Raw genomic sequence first — 8,627 nt, forward strand, 5'->3', positions numbered from 1 at the left:
TGCAACAAACATCACCTGCAAAGTTGTTGATACCTAATTTACATACAGGATAATGATGTCTCATATGTGACTCAGTCCTGGTCATACTGCGAGTGTGTGGTAATGCCAGAAATAGACTCTCCAGATGCCTGGGCCCAAGCATGAACCACCAGAACAAGCGTGTTTCCCATAAAGGTGTATTTTCTATCGCCCCTTCCCGGCTCCACATCACTACACCAGAAGCTTGTGCAGACCAAGGGCCTGTGTAAGCAAATTAATGAGATGTATCCTCTGGTCCTCATACCCAGTGTTGGTGTGATGGCTATAGACGGTGCAGATGCCCTGGGAGGGTTGTTCAGCCATTTACTGCAAACTGAGCACACTCACTCAACATATTTGTTCACTCTGTTCCCCTCGGAGATTTTGGAAGATACAGAGTGCGGTGGAAGGCTGCCCAACGTGTTTGTTGGAAGGGCTCCCTTATCATTGGGTTGAAACAGCTAACACTCAGACTCTAATAAGTAGGCTCCAGAACTGGGGAATGAAGCTCGATAGAAATTGGCTGCCCCTCTCTTCAGGCCAGTCAAATCAAATCGGCACATGAAAGGCACCGCTTTAGCATCCAACAGATAAAAGAAAGAATATGCTTTGACTTTCCCGGCCAAAATTTCCCCTCTCCCATGCTGTTGCACAATATGCTGTGCTGGGCTCAGAGAATATCTGCTCATATGCTACAGAGCACATCACTGTAAACTTTCTTATAATTCTCAATTTTCCTTTTTATTTTTTTTTTTTTTTTAAAGAAGTCATTATCTCTTACAGCTGAGAAGAATGCCTCAGCTAGAAACAGAGGTATTGCCATAGCTCACATGCAGCCTACAGGCTCTATGTAGACATTCAATTTGCAAACAGCTGCAGGGGTTTGAAACATTTGTGCCCTGCCCTCCTCTTCTCAAGCTGTTTATCAGTGTCCCTCGGGCATTGATTACTAGCCCGGTAGCTCTCCCAGCTGTTTGTGTGAGTGCTCCCTAACCCACTTCAAGCAGAATCAGCTGAGATATTTAAACTGTTTGAACTAGGAGCTATGCACTAACTCAGTTGATTGTGCCTGAAGTGGGTTAGGGAGCACTCAGACAAGCTGCTTTGTTAGCAGAGGTGAGGGGAGGGGTAAAGCACAGTAACATCTTAAGCTCTTCTAGCTGGATCCAGAAGAGGACATCTGTCCGTAGTCTAAGTAACATAGAGACAAGTCTGTGGAGAACCTGGAACAAAAATTGTGCCGTGAAATGATGATAACATACATCAGTGGGTGGTCTTACAGCAATGACAAATGCAAAAACATTCATTCATGCCGGTGATATATTGGAAATCACGTATCTAATGATCGCTTAAATGACAATAATGACAACTAGTTCCTAAGGTAGAAGAGGGAAGAGGAGGAGACACCTGATCTATACAGCTTAGTGAATGATAGATTCTTCTGAAACCATCATCATGCGGCATTTGGAGGATATCATGGCCTCTCCCTCAGAACACAGCCATTGTTATTGTCGTTTCATGCTTTAAGCCCACAGGGATCATTATGTCCTTCCACTCTCAGTACCATATAGGCCACAACTGTTAGCCGAGTTTAAGCTATACTGAAAGGGAAATGGACACCCAAGAAGTGTATGTGGTCTCAGTTTGACTACCTGTAGAGCCTGCCGTGAGTTACACAACTGAAGCTATGCTGTTTTACGTTGGTTTGTCTACACCCCTTTTCACCACAGCATCCAAATGCCTTCAAGGAATGCGTTAAGTGATGTGGCTAATATCTGCCATTCTTTCATTTCAGTCTCAAAGGGAGAACTGTGTAGGCAGGAGAGGATTGGTTTTTTACTTTTTATTTTAGGGTTTTTATCTTAAAGTGTTGATGCTACTCTATGTTTACAATAAAGAAGGTAATCTAAAGAAGTAGGTGTTGTAGTTCTGATAACCCTTTACTCCCGTGAGAATTTATTCAACAGTAAGAGAGCAGCCCCCAAGAAACTTAGGTGACTGAAAAAGCCAGCCTGCGCTTAGCTATAAGAAGCCAGTATGTGAGAAAGGGGTGCTTTTGATGCATTTAGGCTAGCTTTGTGTTATTAAGATGAACTGCACGTTGTGTTCTAGATCAAACATCTTCAAAGCTGATAGTGTCATACCCAGATATATCCCGTTGCTATTTCAGAGAAGGGGTAATGGAAACCCAGCTTTGGTTACATACGTAATCTGCCAGGAGGAGACAGGGGTTCCTAAACAAAATGCATGCACAAGCTTAGTGACAGCTCAGAGTCCAGGGACATCACCAAATTAACGAGCAAGTTAACCAATTGTGTTTGCATAGCCTCAAAGAAGTGAGGCTACAAAAAAGGTTTTCTTTGTTTACATAACCTCTCCCCTGCTTAAGATCAGCTTCAGTCAGCTTTTCTTCATTGCTGAGCTGATCTGTAAAAGCACTAGGCTATCTTAGTGGTACTGATAAGACCTAAGATCTGCTGAAGGACTGTACTGCTGGCACTTAGGTTCACATTGCCCGAACAACTTACCTGCAGGCCACACGTTCATGGTGAATTCTAGTTAAAAGGATAGTTGTAAGGGTATATTCTTCCATCACTCGTTATTTAGTGGACACCTTCATAGAGGCCCCAAGAACGCTCTCCTGCACCTCTGCCTCCTCACAGAGAGGTCATCAGTATCTTGAATTGACTAACAAGAGGGTGAGAGCACTATCACACATCCCCTGAAGTCTGTTCTGTCCAGCTATTATGCTCCATCCAAAATAATTTCAGCTATGTATTTTTTTAAAAATTACTTTCAAATCTAAAATTTCAGTCTCTAGATAAGTGGCTGGTCATCACTTTTCCTTTAAACTTTGATTTTTGGTAAGTAGTGGAGAACTGTTATCAGACCATATTCAGTGAATTACTTTTGAGTTAGATAAACTGCACCCTCTGATTTTGTTCACCTGACCAGCCAAAAACAGTGCTTACATCTTGGTCACAAATACATGATTGAAGTGTTAACTTGTTTTCTAACTAGCAGAAACGATGACAACATAAAAAAGACTCGATTCAGAACCTCAGAAAGTAGCAGCACGAAAGACAGGTTTTTTAATCCCTTGATCATCTCAAACATGAGGCTAGTTTAAGGGCAGCTGTTACGCAGTTGTCATCGTACAATCACTAGGAAAGGTCACCAAGTAATGGTGTTCACACACTAGCAATCACAGGGTATTACTCAATCACTGGGAAGTAAATTGCTAGAGAAGCTAAGCTTTCCCCTTGGCTGCAGACGAAACAAAGTAAAAAAAAAAGCAGCAACCCAGGGCAAACCATTCATACAAAGATGTATCTGTAGAGCACACATTAACCTATTGTATATTCTTTATGTCTACATAGACCTGTACACGGCTATTTCTAAGACCATTCTTCAGCAGGGTACTTCAGTCCACCTGCAAGTTAAAGCACATGAATAGTCCCACTGAAAACAACAGAATTCTCCATGTCCCTAAAGTTATACGTCCTTTAAATAAGTCTGCAAATTGGGGCCTAAACAAGCTTTTAATTCCTACAGAACAGTTGACCTTAATATATTGTGGCAAAATACTACAAGCTGCTTATGCAAACAGACTAAAAAGTACTTGCTGTCTTTAAATTATATTGCGGTCTTATGTTACAAGTTAAAGCGGGTTTGGTTGATGGGGGACAGAGACGTATGTCTTTTGCAGAACAGGTGACTTATTTCTGAGTGTCTTTCCTAGTTGTGTATCCCTCTGTTGTGGGATCCTTTATTTGCTTCATAGATACATAGGGGAATGTTGCCATTTCTAGCACCTGTCTGTTTAAAAGAGGTTTTTGTCTCCCAGGTAAAAATCTTTCTGTGCTTCTCAAGTTTCTAAAACATCTCCTGTGTCTGGTTTTTTTGTGCTGTTGAAAAGAATCAGAATCCAATATTCCTGTGGATATTGTATTACCAGCCATGATATTACCAACTGCTTCCTACCTTCCTCTTTCTATAAACCACTTGAGATTTACTGTTGGTGTGTATTTTCTTAAATTTTGCACAGTGACTTCCTACCTCTCTTTCCTGAATGGCCACTGTTAATTTAGGTCTACTCAGAAACATTTTGGATTTTGTCATCTAATCTAATTTCTATTTATACCACATTCATCACCATGGTAGCTGAATGCCTTAGAAAGTATCTTTGAGGTAGAGGCTATGCAAAGCTTATTTTAAACCACTCTGATTCTTTGCCTTTAAAATTGAATTCTAACAACTTCATCTTACCCCAGCTAAGAAATTACCCTTTTGCACTTTGCAAATAACAGTCTGAAATCTGAAGCCAGTCCAGCATGACTTGGGACCCAGTTTTAGCTGAGAATATCAACTGCAGTAACTGACACCCATGTAAATAATACACTTTTATTTTGAAAGTTCTCTTACTCTAAGAGAAATGTTATGATATAGAACATTCATAATTAATGAAAACAGCAGTTCCTCAAACGCAAGCAAAGCCAGCAGACTTGTAGTAAACTCTCATGCTCACTTTCACCTCTGTTAACATGTCTGTCTACCTTGAAATCTGGCTATTATTAACTATACAGTAAAACTCTGCATATATATTATATACAATGACAAAACTGCATTACACGCTTTTGAAACAGGACACAAAATTTTGTTCCATATACTCATGCTGCACCATGGAATTTGCTAAACATTACACCTCTAATTTTAGAAATAATACACCAGAAACCATGTTTTTACATCAGGGGATTTTACCCCTGCACTTCTGAAGAAATCTGGAAAACAACAGAAGGTCTAGCTAGTACCTAGGGAAAGTCTGAACTACTTCGTTCATCCCTATCTTCCTAAACAATACCAGTGATACACTTAGGAATTGTAAATTTAAGGAAAAAGAAAGACGACTGCCCATATTGAACATGGGAATAGCATAAAGTCAGCTGTATTTGTCAAGTTGTTATATTAATTCTCATATTCACTTTCAAATTCTGTCTTTGGGGTTTCAGTTTGGTGTTCTTAAGAAAAAAAGCTTGTATTATCTGACGGTTCCTTCCCTCCCTCCGACTTGAACTCACTGGGAAACTTCAGCCAAGCCTGAGTCAAAGGTAGAGGCCTGAAAGTGTAAACATTTCCAGTAGTTGTGTAAAGATAATAGCCGAGAAGCTTACAGAGAAAGGCCAATATCGCCCTCACAGAGAGATTGCAGCATCAGCACAGCTATATTATTAACAAATGAACATGGCAGAGGCAACTTCCCAGGTGCCACTATCTAAAGGACTGTTTGCTTAATTTGCCCAAAACGGCTACAGAAAGCCAGCAGAACAGTGCAGAACGCAGCAACACAGTGCTGAATTTGTCATCGTTGGAGCACGTGTGGCCACCCAAATCTTTATCTGCTTGGAAACAGATGCATTACAGCCAGTTCCAAAAATGGCAATTCAGGCTGTTTAGACACACCAAGAAAGAGACAGATTTAAGTTCTTCCAGGGGTACTCCAGGGTGCAAACAATAACACAGCTCCACACTATATAGAACCACCCCCACTATGAGAAGTGCGTCATTCAAAAGCAACTGCACACATATGTATATGCAGAACCTCCTAGGCAATGGTTTCCATCCTTAAATAAAATTGCCTGCAGATTGAACTAACCCTCTATTACTGTAGCTTGAAAACTGCACATCTTGTCTCCTGTGCGCTGAATGGAATATTCTCTATTACTGTCTGAGGCATTAACATACCATTCAGATAAGTTTTATGCAATGTAGTTTTTATCAATATCAAACATGCTCAAGTTTCATGGTTTGGTAAGTTTCCCCTAACGTGCTGTTCATAGAGCGTAGCTCTGTGTGTCACAACGATGCCATATGAAACCTCATCTGAGGCCCAGAAGAGTTGATGGTAATACAGAACTGATTTCTTCATATGGACTATGAAGCAAACAAGGGATCACAATAATCTGATGAGAGACGATCTTGACATCCTCCAGCCCAGCCTACCTCTGCAGATATGTCAGCTAGACTCGTTTGGACAAGCAAATCAGTTTGTTGTTTGTTTTCTTTTAAAATACATCAAATGAGTCAACACATCAACAAAGCAGCAACATATTTTTCCAGTTACTAAATGTATTTGTAATCAGCCAAACCAGAGATATGAAGAAGCCTCTTTGTGGAGATGAAGTCTTTGGTTCTCCGAGTCACCACAAGCACTGTCACACACAACACAAACATCATTTTGATCTAATCAGGCTTTAAGAAAACATTCATTGTAGCAGAATACAGCTGTCCAAAATCATGGACATCCAAACTACACGTGACAGTATCAACCCCAGAGGCACAAAAAGGGGTCTGACGAAGCCTTGCCGCAGGAGCAGGGCACTAGCTGGTCTGAAGCACCATTAAAAGCAACATGACATTCCTCATCTCCTAAACCCCTGCTATTTATACCAAGTATCTTTCCGAGTCTGTGTTTAACTTTCTCAAGCAGCAGAACTGTTTTTAAAAAAGGCTTTTGAGGAAAATCTTGTGAATTTTTCAGGTTGCAACAAGTCACACACCAGAAGGGCTCTGAGGCTGGTACTGGCACACAGTACTCGGAGGTGGAAACCCAGCCTTCCATGGAGGCCAGGGGCTAGTTCTTTTCAGTAACATGAAAATCTTGGCATATTCTTTCTGCCATCAGGGGAATGGGCTGTTTCCTTCTCTAAGGCCTTCCCACAAAAAGATTCACAAAAACTGGAGCTGGACCTTACTTCAGACTCAAGCAAATATACCTTTATTGGGCATTTGCATATTAAAACTGATGAAGAATCCCCCAGATCTCTAGTTGGACTTAACTCATTGCAAGTATTCATCCATTTAGCAGTAAAAATGCTGAGTATGTGGTGTTGTTTTGACTCTAAGTTCACAGGTCCAACATCCAACAGCTGTCACTTACTGCAGAGTGCTCAGACTTATGGTAGTCGCCCTACTGTCCATTGATTTACACTTTTTTTGCTTCTCTACCTCAAGCACCATAAAGGTTTATGCCAGCTCAGCGTTTCTAAATTACACAAGCTCAGTCACCATCAAAACTTAGTATTTCTCTATATGAGATATCAAAGGAAACCCATCTTCCCAAACTATTATTTTCATCTTCTGCTATATGGAAAAACGTAATTTTGTCAAATACTCTTTGCTGCTTCTTTCCCCTCAGCTCCTGTGTCTCCACTAATACCTACCTGCATCCAGCTGCACTTGTTTTTGAGGGCTGAAATATACATCAACAGATGAACCAGGTCTTTTCCATAAAGTACAGAATTTTGCTAATTAATTACAAAATGTTTTGATACGAATACTGTATAAAAGCAAACCCCCATGTTTCAAGTAACCTATATCACAGCATCAGCATTTGCAAAAACGAAGACTTTCATGTCTGTGGACACCTGGTTTCACACAATATCTTCACATACACCACAAAGCAACAGGTCTGTTCTGCAACTGGAAAAAAAAAATACAATTGCAGCACCTGTAAACATATGCAAACTGTTCCTAATCTACATATCTTAGCTATGGGTAGCAGTGACGATGCAGCAGCATGGAGTGGGCTGTGGGTGATTAACCAAGTGGGTGGCTCTTCCATTGATCTCTTCACCCTGCTTGTTGCCCAAGCAAAGTAGATCAAAGCTAAAGCAAATGTATTTACCCACACTACAAGCAGACCCCCAACTGAGGCAGACGTGCACAGCCACTCCACTGTTCTGAGTCCTTGCATACCAAATTTCCTCTTGCCTATACTCCCACTCCCAGAAACGTTAACGTTTGTAGCAACTTTTTACAGCAGCTAAGGAAGTAGTACTTCTCTGGTACTTGTGTGGGTGCCATGCCTTTCCTCAGCTGGTTTTGTTTTGTTGTTTGTGGGGGGGGTTTTTTGCATAAAGTCAGCTATCATTACGGTAGCTGAGACTATCACATCATGAGGTTGAAAGTAAGAAAGACTATCAGTAGATGCAAGCAATGAGGTGAAGATTCAGTACTAATAATCTCAAAGCCTGACAACAAGAAAGTGGATATCACACACTGACAAAATAAGTAGATGCAATCAAGCAGCTGCACCCTTTACAATAGAGCAAGTTTTTCATCTTATCTATTTATTGCAGACCCACTATTACTTTTCCACTTAGCCAGGCACTCTAGCTCCCTCAGGAAAGGTATGGAATTGGCATGAAAAAAATAGGAAAGAAAAATGTTTCTTACTGTTTGAAAAATGTATCTGTTCCACAGCTTTACAGATGAAATATGAGATTCTAATGTAATTCAGGAGCTCAGAGTTACATAGAGTGAGGCAATAGTTTAAAGATTATCCAGCAGTCACAATCTGCTGGGCACACTGCAGGAACACAGCCACTGCATCATCTCTTTGTAAACCCTTACTTACTTTCTAATGACAAAGTCATGGCTCATCTCTGTGCACCACACCCCTGCCCCCAGCCATTCCTGCTGGAAAGAGAATAAAGTGAAACACAAGGGGCTTGTTCTATATTGTACTTCTCGAACACAATTCAGTTTTAAAATAAAAAAAAAAAAAAAGCCTGCCTGATTTAATATCCAGAAGGCCAGATCCTCCCCAT

Source organism: Aquila chrysaetos, chromosome 3 (assembly GCF_900496995.4).
Source record: "Aquila chrysaetos chrysaetos chromosome 3, bAquChr1.4, whole genome shotgun sequence".
Taxonomy (NCBI): Eukaryota; Metazoa; Chordata; class Aves; order Accipitriformes; family Accipitridae; genus Aquila; species Aquila chrysaetos.